The following is an 18768-nucleotide window of genomic DNA, read 5'->3' as shown; positions in this document are numbered from 1 at the left end:
AATAATGAGTAATTTGAGCCTTTTTCATGTGCTTTTTGGCTATTTGTGTATCTTCACTGGTGAAGGGTCTGTTCAAGTCCTTGCCCTTTTTTTTTTTTTTTTTTAAATTGGGGCTCTTCGTTTTTTTATTCTTGAGTTGTAATATTTGTATATTCTGGATATTAACCTCTTATCAAATATATCATTTGAAAATGTTTTCTCCCATTCTATGCTATTTTCCCCACTCTTGCTAATGTCTTTGATGCACAAAGTTTTTAAATTTGATGAGGTCGAATTAATTTTCTCTTCTTGCCCATGGCTTTGGTGTCCTTCTCCCTGAAGTACCAAATCCAAAGTCATGAAGACTTTTCCTTATGTTTTCCTTTATGACTTTTATAATGTTAGCCTTTACATTTAGGCCTCTGATACATTCCAAACTAATGTCTGTATATGGTATTAGGTCAGAACTCAAACTCATCCTTTACCATATAGGTATCCAGTTTTCCCAGGACCATTTCCTCAAAAGACTGTTTTCTCCCCCATTGAATGGTTTTGGCACCGTGCTAAAAATAATTTTACAATACATGTATGAGTTTATTTCTGGGCTCTCTAGTCCATTCATTTGTATTTCCATCTTTATTCCAATACCATGTTGCTGTGATTACTGCAGGTGTAGAATACGTTTCAAAATCAGGAAATGGGCGCCTGCCAGTTTTGTCCCTCTTTTCCAGGATGTTTTGGCATTTCAGGTTTCCTTGATTTTCAGCAAAGTGAGCTTTGTATTTGCTCATGTATTTACCTTCACCAGAGATATTTATATCTTCCTATGGGTTCTACTTGCTGTCTAATGTTGTTTTATTTCCATCTGAAGGATATACTATTTTTTTTAAAGATTTTATTTATTTATTTGACAGACAGAGATCACAAGCAGGCAGAGAGGCAGACAGAGAGAGAGGAGGAAGCAGGCTCCCTGCTGAGCAGAGAGCCCAACGCGGGGCTCGATCCCAGGACCCTGGGATCATGACCTGAGCCGAAGGCAGAGGCTTCAACCCACTGAGCCACCCAGGCACCCCGGATATACTATTTTTTGTGGTGAGGTCTGTGGTCAGGGATTTTATCAGATTTTGTTTATCTGAAAGTGTCTAATTTCTTTAATTGTTCCCTCAAAAATGAAGGACAATTTTGCTGGTTACAGAATTCTCAGTTGACAGCGTTCTTCTTTTGGCTCTCTGAACATACCATCCCACAGCCTTCAGATCTCCAAGGTTTCTCATATGAAATTGCCTGGCAATCTTCCTGAGGATCCCTTGCATATGATCACTCATTTCTCTCTTGCAGCTTTCTCTCTTAGCCTTTGTTTTTTGATAACTTCATTAGTGTGTTTCAGTGTGACTATCTTCGGGTTTATTCAACATGGAGTTTGTTGAACTTCTTAGGCTTACATTATTTATGTCTTTAATCCAATTTGGAAATTTTTTTACATCATTTCTTCAAATGCTCTTTCTATCCCTTTATCTCTCTTGTCTTTTCCTAGGACTCCCATAATTCTTACGCTGGCTTGGTTGAGACTGTCCCACACAATATTGATTCTCTGTTTATTTTTCTGTTTTATTTTTCACCCTACTGAAAGCTTAAGGTGCTCTCAGATCCTTTCTAAGCATACATCTTTTCTGGGCATGGACATGGTTTTCTAATTTCTCCCCTTATATGTGGTTGCTTTTGAATATCCTAATTTCCAAAAGAGTCACAACCCAGCTTCTCTAGGCCTTAGATGGTTTATTCTATATCTCCACTTGTAATCTCTTGCTCCAGGCATCTGTGAGTATAGTTCTCCTAGATTTTACAAACAGTTCCCATTACTTTTCCTGCTTGTGTTACAAGTTATGCAAGATGGGAATGAATGCCTTGCATCAGCCTTTTGGGTATAGCAGATGTATGAAATTACTTGGGAAAAAAGTCTTTTCCTCTAATTTAAGGAGAAAATTGGGAACCAGGTTGCTACCAGCTTAAGACCAAGACTATTACCAGGTCAGGCAAGGGATAGGGTTAGATGACTATTGCTTGGTTTCTACAAACTTTTACTGTTTTCAGAGCTCTTATGAATTGATTCATACAACTTCTGACATGAGCATGTGTGTGTCAGTGTGTCTTGGTGTGTGTTATATGTAGAAATCAGTCCTTGGGACTTTCTACTTTGCCATTTTGCTGATAACATTGCTATATTTTTTAAACCTAAGAAATGTTTACAGATAAACAATCTCCTTGAATATTTTTTTCTGTTCCATTTTTTTTTAACTGATAAAATTTTTTATTTCACTTTTGAATTTTTACACTTTTCCTGATTATTCCGTGTTAAGGTGGAAACTAGAACTGTTTAAAAGACATACACAAATCTAGTACATCAATAACCGGGGATTTTTCTTTTCTTTTCTTTTTTTTTTTTTTTTTTTTTTTTTTTTTTGCTATACTATTTTCACAACCACAGGAGTGCTTGCTAGGCAATATAACCGTCACAGAAGCAAATGTGAGGCAGAATACTGGTAAGGAAAAATGAAGCAAGAAAGAGCTACCAGATATACAGACAGGCTCATTCCACATTCACTACTGCATTTTCAAGCGCCAAGTATTAACTGCACATTTTTGTTCAGCTAGAAAGGGGGGAGGGTTTATTTTTGTTTTGTTTTGTTTTGTTTTGTTTTTCCTTTTTTTGGGTTTTAAATCAGTGCATGAATGTTTCTTTTCTCATTTCAGCAGATGGACAAACAGGCGGACACTACGGCTACATGGAATGTTCAAGGGAGAGGGGGTACTGTGAGACTGGTAGGCCTGGCTATTCTGGACTCTCCCCACTGTGGTGTTCATGCAACTTCCCTGCATTATAGTGCCTTGTTCAAACAGGTCTGTGAACTTGGCTGAAGGAGCACACTTGGGAGAGCTGGTGACAGGTACTAACAAGCATTATCAGGGCTGGCTGCAACACAGGGAGAAATCATGAGTATTTAAAAACACTTTTTTGACTCAGATCTCAGTCTGACTGAAGAGCAACGAGCGTGCTGAGAAATCAGAGGAAGCCAGAACTATGTGCTGGCTCTTCTCAACTCCCCTGAAGTGAGGCCTGCGGACCAAAGTGCTTGCCATCTTCGCTTACCCCCTCCAGGCCCCCGCCCTGCCCCTATGGTGTTCAACAACAAACAGAAGACAGCAACAGAACTGAAAAGGAACAAAAATGTAAAGAAGCAGGACAGACACTTCAAGAGGGAAAAGAAAAACCAAGGTCAACAGTCAAATAGGACAGTGGGAAGAATGTCTCGATTTCAAAATTTAAAAGCCCCAAGCTAGGAAGCACCCAAAGACTTGAGTACTTCTTAAGTGAAAGGCAATCTCTACAGAACATGACTCTGAAAGGTATTACCCAGGAAACAGATAAGGCCATTCATAAGATACACGGCTTTTCTCTTCTTTAGGTCTTGGTTACAAGGAAAACAGATTCCACTAATGGAGCCCAAGTTGCAAATCAGTAAGATGGCTGTGGGAAAGGGGTGTTAGTCACAGGGTCTAGGAGCACTGGGCCTTTTCACGGTGTCAAAACCCAATTATCTGCCACAAAGAGTTTCCATTTTAGGCTTCGAGTTTACGGAGAGGAAGACACTGTGGACATCTGCAGTCATGAACTTTTGAGTGGCAACAGCTCAAACTGGCCAAGTGTCTGTACTTCCCCCCCCAAAACAGGCAGAACTACTGTGAGTTGCTGTCACAGGAAGGGGTCTCACTCTGCGTCCCAGCGTCACAATATAATCTCTATAACTTTCTGTACAACTTTACAATGAAACTGTTATTTCCGTGACTAATTTGATTATCAGTTTAAACTTTCCAAAAAGTTACACATAATTTAGGTCTAGTTTTTCTACCAGTAAGAGTTCTGCTAAGTTACAAAATCCCATAATCACAGTGTTCAGTTTAAAAAAAAATTCAGCACACAGTAATCCTGTCAATGTTAATCAAAATCAAAACTTCAGAATGCCGTGGCATTTATGTGACCAATCTGAGTTTTAGATACACACACCAGCTGTTTATCCCATGGACCATTTTGCTAGGCTGAGGCTATGAAAAATTGAAAGTCACCGTAGGACTTTTTTGTTTGTTTGTTTGTTTTTTTAATCGCACAAAGGGATATATGTGGAGGGTACAGAGTGACACTGAACAGATCACGAAGCACAACAGACATTAGTTCTCTCCCTCCCCAGCATCTCCTTCATCTCCCTGGTTTTCCGACGTCCACAGAGTGAGATTGTCCCTAAGCAGCTGCATGATCAGGGTGCTATCTTTGTAAGACTCCTCGTTCAGCGTATCCAACTCAGCAATTGCTTCATCGAATGCCGTTTTTGCCAGGCTGCAAGCCTTTTCAGGAGAGTTTAGAATCTCATAGTAGAAGACTGAGAAATTCAGTGCCAGGCCAAGTCGAATTGGGTGTGTAGGCTGCATTTCTTTCTTACTAATTTCAAACGCTTTCTGGTAAGCCTGCTGGGAGTTCGACACAGTGGTTTGTTTATTATCCCCAGATGCCACCTCAGAAAGATATCTAAAATAATCGCCTTTCATTTTCAAGTAGAACACCTTGCTTTCCGGTTGTGTAGCATTGGGAATAAGAGATTTGTCCAACAGCTCCAGAACGTCATTGCAGATGTCCTGCAGCTCGGCCTCCATCTTCTCCCGGTACTCTTTGCCCATCTGCTGCTGCTTCTCATTCCTCTCTGTTTTCTGCTCAATGCTGGAGATGACGCGCCAGGAGGAGCGGCGGGCGCCCACCACGTTCTTGTAGGCGACAGAGAGCAGATTTCTCTCCTCGTTGGAGAGTTCGTGCCCCTGTTCCGTGACGGCCTTCATGGCTGCGGCCATGTCGTCATACCGCTCGGCCTGCTCGGCAAGTTTGGCCTTCTGTACCAGCTCACTTTTATCCATGGTCGTTCCCGGGGGAGGGCAACAGGAGGAAAAGACGCTTGTGAGCGAAGCTCCGAGCGCGGTGACCGCTTCCTTCCCAAGCCCACTCCTCAGGCGGCAGCGGCGGCGGCTGCACTGGCGGCGACGGCAGCAGCTACCCCGGCTCCGGAATCTGCGGCGGCGGTGGCGGCAACTCCACTTCCCTCTGTTCCATTTTTATTCCCTTCTATTTGGACTCTAACTGCACATATACCGGGAACTTTGGGTAAGTCCCACGTGTCTCTCCTGTTCTTTTCTATTCTTGGTTTTCTCTGTGTTATACTGTGGACATTTTCCATTGACCAGTTCAATAATCTTAGTCTATCCAATCCTTTCTTAAACCCATCCATCTTGTTCTTAATTTCACATACATATTTTTCAGTTATAAGCTATGGCTTTTGCTTATATATAATGTCTAAATCTCTGGTAAAAATTCTCATTCATTTTGTGTCCATCTTTCTCTTTTTTTCTTCAGCATATTAATCACAATTATTACAATGTCTGCTAAGGTTATTTTCTGGATTATCTGTCAGGCTTGCTTTTTAGAGTTTTATTATCTTGTTTATTTCTTGTTGGTTTTAGCCATACTGTATTACCTCCTTGCATGTCTTGTAATTTTTAACTGCATGCAACATATTTCAGACAAAAGAACCTTTGAGGGTCCAGATGGCATCTTCCACCACTTGTCCATCTCCCCCATTAGGCAAAAACAGTAAGTGGTTGGTAACATCCATCTAATCTCTAAATTTCAGCTTAGGTAAGTTTCAGTTTCCCTCTCCTTCATCTCTCCTTTTCAGGTGGGGCCCTCAATAGCTTCTAATTGAAATATTCATGGGTCTTCCAACAACATAGCCTTAAAGTGGATATTCTAGAATTTAAAAGTACAATATCTAAAATGAAAACACAGAAGATGAGTTTAAGAGACCCACTTTTGTCCTCTAAAGATTTTCAGCTCAGTCTTTAGTCTATCAGCCAACAGCTTCGACATTTGACAAGTGGAATTCCATCTGATTTTAGATTAGATATAGACAGAGAAAGAACATCACTCCCATCCTTAAAATAAGAAAAAAGCTATAAAGCTGAAAGTTGACTAATTTCTATGAGACCATGAAAGAACCAAAGTCACAGCTACAGAGACAGGTGCCTGCAGGAAGAACAGCCCCAGAGCATTTGCTTCCCTGAGACAGAAGTGGCCAAATGTCATATAAATAAATAGAAATATCAAACAAGAAAAATTTTAACAAGTTGTTGAAGCATGGACTTTACTGGGAGTGTGAAGTCCCTGGAGACCACTGCTATAAAGGAGGAATTTCACCCTCTTACAGGTTTTTCCTCTAGGAACCCTGCCTAACAACCACAGGGAAGATGGGGAGAATCCTAAGAAAGAAAGGTAATGGCTGAGGGAGAAGCAGCTTGGCCAGCGCTCCACCCAGACCCATCCCCCCTTATTTTCCCTAAAACACAAAGGCCTTTAGCCTACAGAAGAAAGATCAATTAAATCATAGTCTGAGTCCTGGGAAAAGGAAATGGAGACCACCACTGAAAATCTACCTTCCCCCATATCTTTCAAAGTGGATAAGAGCCCCAACCTGCAGAAGGCACAGTGGCAAATCCACAGGCTGGGGGTGCATAATGGAAACCCATTCAGCGTGAAGGAGGGAAAAAGGAAGCTCTATTTCAGGAAGAAGTGTAGGAACAATAGTGACATCCATATTCTTAAGACCAAGGTTCAATCTCTTTAAAAAGAAAAAAAAAATCCTTAAAAAAATGGGATTACCTGAAGCTGAGATTTAATTAGAAAATCAGGGAATTTCACCAACCAAATTTCATCCCCAGCAGCACACTAACTAGCCAAGAGTAAAAATATCAATGGATATAGCAGAAAGCACAAGAGTATTGGTCTTTCCGGAAGTTCAAATTAAAAACACGATGAGATGCCACAATCAGCACTGCTAAAACAAAAACAATAAATGTCTTACATGAACCTTTATAATTGCCATTCAAGCTGACAAAGAATGTAAACAGCCAAGATGTCCTTGAGCAAATGAAAGGATAAACACGCTGGACACCTTGTGTACTGGGCTGCGACTCAGAAAAAAAGACACGGTGAGCTGCTGAGTCACAAAACAACATGGCTGGGGGACTTTGGGGAATGCCTGCTTCCTAAGGATTGTGAGGTTTGTGCACATTTTACTGCCTTTCAGGAGATTTGGGGAATATGCCTTTTACTGTCTGGTGTAGAAATCAGCAAACACTTTCTGGGGTCCCCTATTCTCTCCAATTTATGATTTCAGCTCATGTGACTACTAAAATTTTTGTTAGTTTTATTTTCTTTCTGCATCCCAGCCTTTGCTGACAACAGGGGAAATAACAACTACTTGTTATTCGTTCTTTCCCGAAGTCTGCCGTCCTTGAAGTTTTAGCTCATTCAGTACTGCTGTTTCTACCTGCATCTCATGCCTTCAGACACCTAACTTTTCATGGTTTATTCTACTTTTCCTATTTGTGATTAGTGAAGGTCTGCCATGAGTAACTCTCTCATCCAGGAACATACATTTTTTTTTTTTAATTTCTTTTCACGTAACAGTATTCATTGTTTTTGCACCACACCCAGTGCTCCATGCAATCCATGCCCTCTATAATACCCACCACCTGGTTCCCCTTCAAAACCCTCAGATTGCTTTTCAGAGTTCATAGTCTCTCATGATTCACCTCCCCTTCCAATTTCCCTTAACTCCCTTCTCCTCTCCATCTCCCCTTATCCTCCATGTTATTTGTTATGCTCCACAAATAAGTGAAACCATATGATAATTGACTCACTTTTCTTGACTTAATTCACTCAGCATAATCTCTTCCAGTCCCATCCATGTTGCTACAAAAATTGGGTATTCGTCTTTTCTGATGGAGGCATAATACTCCATAATGTATATGAACCACATCTTCCTTATCCATTCATCCGTTAAAGGGCATCTTGGTTCTTTCCACAGTTTGGCAACCGTGGCCATTACTGCTATAAACATTGGGGTACAGATGACCTTTTTTTTCACTACATCTGTATCTTTGGGGTAAATACCCAGGAGTGCAATGGCAGGGTCATATGAAAGCTCTATTTTTAATTTCTTGAGGAATCTCCACACTGTTCTCCAAAGAGGCTGCACCAACTTGCATTCCGACCAACAGTGGAAGAGGGTTCCCCTTTCTCCACATTCCCTCCAACACATGTTGTTTCCTGTCTTGCTAATTTTGGCCATTCTAACTGGTATAAGGTGCTATCTCAATGTGGTTTTAATTTGAATCTCCCTGAGGGCTAGTGATGATGAACATTTTTTCATGTGTCTGATAGCCATTTGTATGTCTTCATTGGAGAAGTGTCTGTTCATATCTTCTGCCCATTATTTGATATGATTGTCTGTTTTGTGTGTGTTGAGTTTGAGGAGTTCTTTATAGATCCTGGACATCAACCTTTTGTCTGTACTGTAATTTGCAAATATCTTCTCCCATTCCATGGGTTGCCTTTTTGTTTTGTTGACTATTTCCTTTGCTGCACAGAAGCTTTTGATCTTGATGAAGTCCCAAAAGTTCATCTTCAATCCTAATTATTTTCAAGAAAAGCTAAATTTCAAATCAAAACATAATCTGTATTTTGATTACAATATTAAGTACGATTATTTATTGGATTCTTTCTTCAGAAACTCACTTGATATGGTACTGTTCAGAGGACCCAATTAATGGAGATTATAGTTGGTGGAAAAAGTGATTAACAGCCATTTATTAGTGAATTTTGAAAATAGCATGGAGAGTTCTCTGAACTAGTTAAAGAATCCAAAATTGGGGAGCAGCAGTGTAACTCAGTTGGTTGTGTCTGACCCTTAATCTCAGCTCAGGTCTTGACTTCAGGGTGGTGAGTTCAAACCCCCTCTTGGGCTCCACTGGGTGTGGAGTCTGCTTAAAAAGAAAAAAAAAAAAAGAATTAAAATTGGACTATCTGAGTCAGGAAAAAAAAAAAGAGGATATTAAAAATGTAATATGAGTGGCTCACATCTCAAATTATTTCTATTAAAGTCTAGCAAAAATAAGCCAAAAATAGTTTATCTACTTAATGTATCATAGACATCGCTTAACAAACAAATGCTTGGTGAAAAGCCAATATAAAGGGGTGCCTAGGTGGCTCAGTGGGTTAAAGCCTCTGCCTTCAGTTCAGGTCATGATCTCAGGGTCCTGGGATGGAGCCCCTCATCTAGCTTTCTACTGGGTAGGGAGACTTCTTCCCCCTCTCTCTCTGCCTGCCTCTCTGCCTACTTGTGATCTCTGTCTGTCAAATAAATAAATAAAATCTTATAAAAAAAGGAGAAAAGCAAATATAAATAATGAGAAGGGGATCAATAATGCCAATATCTTTTCTATACTCACATATTTTTCATGCTATGAAGTACAGAAAAAATGTCCTTGATTTACTATAAGAAAGATGTTAAAACCTTGAGCAAAGGGGTGCACTACGTCTCTCCTGCTCCTCACTTGAGTCTGCGGCAGGTGCGAGGCCGCCCGTGCACCGGGACCATCTGGCTGCAATGGCTGGAACAGCTCACGGACCGTAGGCTCGAGGGAGCCGAGTCGTCTTCGCTGCAGCAAGCATGCAGGAGGTGGGCTGCATCTCCATGGAGCAGTCGGTATGGACTAATTCCCTTACCCTCTGTGGTCTGGCGTGACACCAGCACTCCCACCGTCGCTGTTCCTGGACCAGAACCACCTGCGGGCCTGGCCTCTGCCCGGGGCGGGTTGACGGGGCAGTCCCACCCCTGGCAGTCTCTCCACACCCACAAGTAAGACATACTCAGGTCAGGACGGGAATGTTGACTTGGGAAAACCTACCAAGTGGGATCTGGAATCCAAAGAGGGGTTCCAAGTTTCAGTCCTGCAAATGCCCAACACTGGTACCTTGGCCATGGTGGAGTCTGGGACCTGTAAACTGTTATATGGCAAACACTGAAACGTGAGCCCCATTTAGTCCCAGGTGGGGACCTGGTCCCTTCCGTCTGATTTGGCTTTTTGCTAAAAGATCAAGAACTCTGAAGTAATATGGATTTTCCCCATCTATAATTTTTAAAACCTTGTTTCTGATTCTAAAAGTTCTTCATGGTTATAGGAAAATATTTGGGAAATACAAAATGATTTAGGCAGAAACATATGCCCTTCAAAACCCCAACTCTGGTAAATGAGGAGTTAAAGTCTTGGTACTTTTACTTCCAAAGTGCTTCAAGTTCATTTCCTTACCATTTTAGCACAGCTTTCTATATTGGACATACTTGTAATTAACACCACCAAAGTCTGAATGTGACAGCATTGAGAAGTGGGAATGGGGATTCAACTCCATTCAGACAAGCTTCTGTGGTAGCTGAAGGAACTAAGGGGGTGCCTAGGGGACCATCTGCCCCCACCCTCACTTGCCTGAGCATCTGGGTCAGGGACAGGCTCTTGGAGAACAGTGAGGACACCTAGCTGTGTCCACAGTAAGCAGGAAGGGGTGTGGAGATCCCTCACACCTGCACTCTGGGGTCTCACACTCTGGGTTTCCCTGGGGAGAATGCTTTCTGCAACCTACCTGGAGTTCTCATCCCCCTGCCTCAGCTGCCTATTGAAGGGAACCCCACCAGGTGGGTCACAGCACATTTTTCTAATTAGATTTCCGGACTGCTCAACAAATGTTGAGTCAATAGCATAATCTTAAAATTCCTCTTTATAAAAATTGAGGTCGTGACCACTGGTGGTTCTGACCTGTGCCTGGCAGAGTCTTTTCCTTTCCTATGTGCTTCTCACCTCCACCACTGTTCCTGCCACTGACAGGGCTTACCTCCCCACGGATGCAGCTCCCTGTCCCAGGGATGGCTCCCTCCTCCTGGAGGAACCCCTCTCCATCATCAGCTAACATCCAAGGACACATCCAAGGACACTCTCTTAGAGGACACATTAAATTTAATATCTTTATCTTAGAAGAAAACATAAAAATATATCTTCATGATTGGGGCAGGCAATGACTTCTTAGATATGACACACAAAAGAAATGAAGAAAAAGAGGTAAATTGAGCTTCATCAAAATTAAAAACCTTTGGGCTGCTATCAAATAATTAGTATTATAAAATAAAGTAGAGACAAACCACAGAATGGGAGAAAATATTTACAAAGCGTATATCTGATAAGAGACTTCTCTCCAGAATATGTAAGATCTCATACAAGTCAATAATAAGATAACTAAACCAATGGGAAATGGGCAAAGGATGTGTATAGACCTCTCTCAAAGGAAAATATACAAATGGTAACTGGCACACACACACAAAAATGTGCAAAATCATTAGCCATTAGGGAAATGCAAACCATAATGAGATAAAACAATAATGAGATACCACTGGAGAAACACTAGGATAGCTAAAATAAAAAGAAAGAAGCAGGTGTTGGTGAGGGCATGAAGAGATGAGATCCCTTATACGTTGCAGCAGGAATATAAAATGATGCATCTGCTTCAGAAAACAGTTTGTTCCTCAGGATGTTAAACACAGATTTATCACAGGATGCAGCAGCCCCACTGGTAAACGTGTCCCCAAGAGGAGTGAGAACAGAGGTCCACAGGAAAACCTGCACATGAATGTTCACATCAGCATTGTCTATAAGGGCCCCAAAGTGGAAACAACCCAGTGTCCATCAACTGCTGAAGGCATACAGAAAATACAGTATACCCTCCAGTGAAATACTCAGTGTAAGAAGTACTGATGTATCCTACCACGTGGGCGGGCCCTGAAAAATACTATGCCAAGCAAGAGAATCCAGTCCAAAAAAGATCGTATGTTCTACGATTCCACTTGCACCAAGTTTCCAGAAGGGGAAAATGTCCAGAGACAGAAAGTGTGCTAATAATATTACTAAGGAGTAATAGTGAACAAGGGGAAAGGGGGAAGCATAGAGGATATGGCATACCTGCCCATGAGTGTAAACTTCCTTGGAAAAGAAATGAGAATGTTCTCAAATTAGAGTGTTGTGATGGTTTCGCACCCTGTAACTGTACTTGAAGAACACCGTGCACTTTAAGTGGGTGAATTTTATGGTATGTGAATTTTGCCTATTACAGTTTTAATTTGGCTTTTCCCACCAGAAACTAATATTTAGAAGAGCTGCCCTTTCCATCTGCTACTTTAGCAAATCAAGTCTCAAGACGTCTGTGGTCCTCAGGAACAATTCATTAAGAAATTACCACACCCTGCCCAGCACTGTCCGCAATAAGTTATCTTTTGGAGAGCCATGCATTTATGGTTAAATCCATAACAATTTAAGGAGATAAAATAAGAAGAATAAAGGGAGATCAATAGTTCTACAATTATTCGCAGAGCTGCAGCATAATTATATTCCAGACATCTACACCCTTAATGGACTTCTGATAAGAAGCCATGGATTAATAGTCCACATTAACTTGGGCTGAGTTGCAGAAGAAAATCTGCACTTATAATTGTGTCACTTTTGCCTGTTTTGCAGAATTCTATTCTAGACTGAAGTGCACTATGAAAAGATACATCTGTAATCAACCACCATTGAGAAGAAACATGAAAGAAACCACCTCATGTACACAACAAGATCAAAAACGAAAAAATCAAAAGATATGACAAGAAGTTTTTTAAGTCATGTACAAAGCCTATGTGAGGAAAACTATTCAACACAAGGTAAGTCTTCTTCATTCTGTTTATTCAATTTCTTTTTAGTCATGATATCTAATGCTTTGAAATTTCAAGTGATATTTAATAACCTTTAAAAAGGACTTTTTAAATTTATTAAAATTTAAAATTTATTAAATTTAAAATTTATTAAAATTTTAAATTTACAATTTCCATCTGTAACAAACATGACCTAAGTTAGGATGCACAGCTCTCAAAGTACATTTCAATAAATACTTTTCCTTCCTGGGCTGTCCACTCTGAACTTTAGACCCAAAGTGTATCAGAAGTGACAGTACAATTTAAAAGGCATGCATTACTTGGTAGATATTTTATGAAGACTATTTCTTTTCATCTCCATAAGAGCTCTAAAAAGAAGATTGTATTTCCACTATGTGAGAAAGAAAGCTACTTCCAAGATTTGGAAGCTCTGCTCCTGGGCGATGAACTCAGATCTGCCTGTCCCAAAGTCCCTATTCTTCCCACTTTCCACTGTCCGTTGGTGCATTAATCTAATAAATAGTATGGAAAATACGAAAGAGGAGAGCTTTGCTTCTAGGCTCGTTAGATCCTGAAGAAGATTTTCTGTTTTCATTGGTTCTTACTACTTAATCTCTCAGATCTGAATTGTAAATGTAGACTTCTTATCTTCACTATGAAGTTATAGACAGTTTGTGAGCAAAAGCAGTAATTCTACATTGTATCTTTTGAAGTGCCTAGAGCGAAGATGACAAAAGAATAGACTTGACAGATGCAGAGAAGTCTTTCAAGGAATATGGGTAGAAGGGAAAAGGAATCAATAATAATTTGACAGGAAAATCTGTCTTAAACAACAGATTTGTGAGATATACTCAGTGTAATTGAAATGTCAGTTATTCTTAAATTAATATATACATTTGAAGGGATCCCAGTTAAAACACCAACAGGTTTTGATCTCCCATTTTTGTTTTAGTGAGTGGTGAGGTCCTTTAGTCAAGCCAATTCCAACCTATTTGTAAATAGACCAAAAAATTTTCACAAAACCCTGAACAACAAGAGAGTGACATTGCCTACCAGGTAGTGAACATTTGCCCCCCTGTCCTGCGTGCTAAATGCCTTCATCCTATCCCAATGTTCCCCCAAAGTCCTAACCCGTTCTAGCATCACCTGTAAGTTCCAAATCTCATCCTCTAAATCATCCATGTCAGGCAGGAGTATGACTCTGAGTAGAGGCCACACTCAGAAAGGCTCCAACCGTGGACCTGTGAAGAGAGAAAATAGCTATCTTCTTCCAGAATAGCATGGTAAGGCAGGTACAGGATAGACATTCCATTTTCCATAGAGGGAAACTGAAAGGAGTAGAGGGGTCACCAAGTGAGTCCAAACTCAGCAGAGCAAGTTCCATTAAGGCTTGGAAGATCCTCTGAGTCTTGGTGCCTTGTCCCCAGGGCTTTTGGGGTGGCCCTGCTGGCCTGGCCTTGAGCCTCTCTGACCTCTGTCTCCATGTCCACATGTGTGTCTTTGGAGTCATTCTTCCTTGTTCCTGAAGGACAGCCTGTGTTTTCCCGCAGGTAGATCTGGAAGCCCACTTCCTGCTTCTAGAATCTCACAGGTTTTGGATAGCCTCCCTTCATTTATTCCTGTCTCTGTTCCTTCAGGAGAAGCTCGTGGTGTTTCTTCTTATACAACATTCCATGAAACCGTGCTGGTCTGTGGTGTACATCGTGGAGCACCCATGCCATTAGACCTCTCCAGCCAAACCCCATCTCTGCTCCTGGCTCTGCTGAGATGTCTGAGTGGGTCCATGGGGCCCCAGATCATGTCTTCAGCAGAAGGTTGCCCAGCCTCACAACTTGGCCTTCTCTCCTGAGCATCCTTCATCAGCCATGGATGGCCTTGTTTTCCCACTCCCAACTGGGATTGGCTTGGGACTAACCCAGTCAAGCACTAGTCTGTCTTTGCTGAGCAACCCCTCCTCAATTTATCTCCTTATTCACACATTGCTACGAGCTGAGTGGAGCCCTGCTTGGAAATCTCTTCAGTTATCCTCAGGATCTCCTCAGCTAAATCTCAGCTACACCTCTCCATATTTGCCATCATAAATTGTTTTCCACTGGACAAAATAACACAATTCATTTGAGTTTTCTGCCACTTTGCAATGAAGATGAACTTTTCTCCAATTTCGGATAACATGTTCCTCCTTTCCTTTTAAGACCTCACCAGAAGCACCTTTAACATTTGTATTTCTGCCAAGATTCTGGTCATCAACAACTCTATGTTCACAATGAGAAACTTTCTCTGCCATGCTTCTTCCCGAGTTGTCACCAGAATCTCCCTTAACATCATTCTTCCTTCCCAGTTCAGAAGCCACTTTGCTCAGGTGCTGCCATAACAAACAGTCACAAACTTGGTGCCTGAACAGAAGTGTTAAGGTTTTGATAGGATTAGGGCAAGCTGTTCCTTCTGGAGGCTCTGAGGCAATCATTTGCTCCACACTCTCTCATGGTTTCTGGGGGCTGCCAGCAACCCTTGTCATTTCTTGAACTGTTATTTGTTGTTGTTTTTTTAAGATCTTATTTATTTATATGACAGAGAGAGATCACAAGTAAGCAGAGAGGCAGGCAGAGAGAGGAGGAAGCAGGCTCCCCACGGAGCAGAAAGCCTGATGCGGGGCTCGATCCCAGGACCCTGGGATCATGATCTGAGCCAAAGGCAGAGGCTTTAACCCACTGAGCCACCCAGGCGCCCCTCTTGAACTGTTGATACATCACTCCCATCTCTGACCCTGTCTCCACGTGGCATTCTCTTTTGTGGCAAACATTTTTTCCCATTTTTTTTTTTATATTCACTATTTAAAGTATACTTCTTACAGAGAGAAGGGCCGCAAAATACAACCATATTTTACAATTAATTTGCAAGTGGAAAGTGTTAATTAAAATTTAAGGCTCTCGAAGTTTCTAATTAGCCTGTAAAATTCATTCTGCTATTGGGGTTGAGTTTTTATTTCTTTTCTTGGTTGTATCTCTAATTATAGACTGTAAACTAAAAGTTGGGTGTTTTTTTTTTTTTATATTTCACAAGAGCATTTTAAAAGAAAATCACCAAAGTTTTAAAAATGTAAATGGCTTCCTAAGATTCAGTTGATGCAAATACTATTAGATAATTTGGTTTCACTGTGAAGTGAAAACTTCTAACAGAAATGGCTGAGCTTTTACTTTATGAATTGGAATTTAGGGAAAATAATCTCAAATATTGATTAGATTTAGTTAAATCATGGGCATAATTCCATCAGTTGGTGATAATACACAAATTTCATATTTTTTATCCAAGTAGCACAAGAATATGGCAAAAAGTGTGGGTTACCACTCTATTCTTATAAAAAGATTCATTTATTTATTTGAGAGCAAGGAGAGAGGGGTGGAGGGAGGGGGGAAAGGGAGAAAGAATCCCAAGCAGACTCCCCACTGGGCACAGAGTCTAAGGCGGGCTGGATCCCATGACCTGTGATCCTGACCTGAGCAGAAATCAAGAGCTGGATGCTTGGTGGACTGAGCCCCCTGGGTGTCCCCTCAATTTTTTGAATATACATCCAGGACTGATTTTTAAGATTACAGTCTTGCATAATAGGCAAGAAGCTGAAATAATGACTGAGTCAGAAATTAAGGCAACAGCAATTCATTGACTGGTCCCCATACATCAAGCACATTGATGTCCCTCGTCACAGCAGTGCTGACCCTTACTACTTCATTTTTTAACCACATTCATATGTACCTAGATAACACAGCATCCAGAGCCAGTAGATGTATCTACATCCTGAAGGCACCGAATTTTAGCATACAACTCAGTAATGCCTAGTCACTCTGGAGGGCTGTCAATATGACCACTGTCTCGTTTGAAAGCATTTCCAAAAAGGCTCGCACTCCCGTGCTGTTGGCTTCATTCCCACTCCAAGCCGAAGTGAGGGCTAATGTACTTCCTGTCTCTACAGGCTTGCCTTTTACAGACATTTCATATAAATGGAATTTCACAATCTGTGCTTTTTAAAAATGTACTTAGCCTGATATGTTTTGAGGTTCATCTCCATTGCAGGATGGATGCGCACTTGGATTATTTCTACTTTTTGGCTCTTCTAAATCATGCTGCCATGAACATTCATGCACACATCTCTGTACAGACACATATTTTCATTTATCTTGGATGGATATTCAGGAAAGTCATTGCTGGGTGATCTAGTAAATTTACATGTTCATTTTCAAATAACTGACAGATTGTTTTCCACGGTGGCTGCACCTTTTTGTGTTCCCATGAGCAATGAATGAGGGTTCCAATTTCTCCTCAGCTTCTCCAACACTCATTCTTGACTTATATTTTTTTCACTTTATTTTTTTTTAAGATTTTTATCTACTTATTTGACAGAGAGAAAGAGAGCACAAGCTGGGGAGCAGAAGGAAGAGAGAGAAGCAGACTCCTCTCTGAGCAGAGAGCCCAATGTGGGGCTTGATCCCAGAAACCAGGATCATGACCTGAGAAGACAGACGCTTCATCCACTGAGCCACCCAGGTGCCCCTGTCTTTTTTGCTGTGGTCATCCTTGTAATTATGAAGTGACATCTCATTGTGGTTTTTATTTTCATTTCTCTGATGAGAATTCTGCCTTGGGCTCGTTGGCCATTCTATATACATATGCGTTGATGAAATGTCTATTCAAATTTTTAGCTTATATTTTACTGCCTTTTTGTCTTGTTGGCAAAAAGGCAGTAAAATGTGTTTTAATTGGGATGCCTGGGTGGCTCAGTTGGTTGGACGACTGCCTTCGGCTCAGGTCATGATCCCGGAGTCCCAGGATCGAATCCCACATCAGGCTCCCAGCTCCATGGGGAGTCTGCTTCTCCCTCTGACCTTCTCTGCGCTCATACTCTCTCTCACTGTCTCTCTCTCTCTCAAATAAATAAATAAAATCTTTAAAAAAATGTGTTTTAATTAGTCAATTCGTTGACTAATTGAGCTGCAAGCTTTTAGAATCTATTTGGGATGCAAGTAATTTATCATAATATGTTTTCAACATTTTTTCTTCCCATCTAGGACTTGATTTTCACTTATTAATGGTGTTCTTGAAGTTCAAAATTTTTTCATTTTTATGAATGCGAATTTGTCTTTAATCACATGTGTTCTTGGGGTTGTAGTAAGACTGTCTAACCTTAGTCCCTATTCTGCTGAAAGTGGAAACTGAAGTTTCATGTGGCCCAGGAGATGCTCAAGGGCACACATGTGTTCACAGGCAGGAAGTTGTCCCTATGCCATCTCTCCTCTGTGCTCAGGAGAGATGGATTCAATTCCTGGGAGCCCAGATGGGGGACGTCTGACCCTGCGCCTGCGATTTCCCCAGTGGTGGACATATTTTGAGTGACCCAAGCCCAGGAAGAAGGAACAGACCTGTCTTTTCAGAAAACACCTCAAGCTTCTTCTGTACCATGTGAAATAAATGTTTTGTGAGCAAATACATCCTATAAGAAAGTTTCTGATGATCCCTTCATCACCCTAAAGTAAAATGAACAATGCTCTTCTCTGATTTTAAGATACAAAAAGTATAAATGTAAGTTAAAAAATTGGCCTTTAAACCTTTTTTTTTTTTTTTTAATCTATATAAACAAACTCTAGGAGTGCCTGGCTCAGTCAGTTGAGCACTGGGCTCTTGATTTTGGCTCAGGTCAAGATCTCAGGGTCATGAGATGGAGTCCCTCGCCAGACTCTGTGTGGGGATGGACTCTGCTTCTCTATCTCTCTCTCTGCCCTTCCCCCAACTCACAAGTCTCTCTCTCTCTCTCTCTAAAATAAATAAATAAATCTTTAAAACTTTTCTATAGGAAAACCAGGGGACCAACTGTTAAGTTTAAAGTAATCAAAAATTTCAACTGCATTACCCAAATTATTATAATGTGCCAATAATTAAGGTCAGTCACAGTGTATGTTGGTTTAATGTTAAAACTAACTAAAGAGACTTTACGAAGAATACGTGGAGGAGACTAGCTCATGTTGTGAATTTAGGAAGCATTTCAAATATGTCCTTGTGGAAGGCGGCCTCAAAAGTGACCCCAATGACCCCTACCTGCTTGTATACCCACCCCCTGAAATCCCCCCAC

At 41.0% G+C, this 18768-nt stretch overlaps 1 pseudogene across 1 annotated transcript; it reads right to left on the bottom strand.

Moving 5' to 3' along the window:
- Window positions 1–2295: 2295 nt before the first annotated feature.
- On the bottom strand, window positions 2296–5129 carry LOC309857286 (14-3-3 protein beta/alpha pseudogene; annotated as a pseudogene). The gene has a single exon. The product of its transcript is annotated as a 14-3-3 protein beta/alpha pseudogene (transcript).
- Between the last annotated feature and the right edge of the window lie 13639 nt (window positions 5130–18768).

The sequence above is a fragment of the Mustela nivalis genome, assembly GCF_964662115.1.
Source record: "Mustela nivalis genome assembly, contig: HAP1_SCAFFOLD_595, whole genome shotgun sequence".
Classification (NCBI taxonomy): domain Eukaryota; kingdom Metazoa; phylum Chordata; class Mammalia; order Carnivora; family Mustelidae; genus Mustela; species Mustela nivalis.
This window is presented reverse-complemented; position numbering and strand designations above follow the sequence as displayed.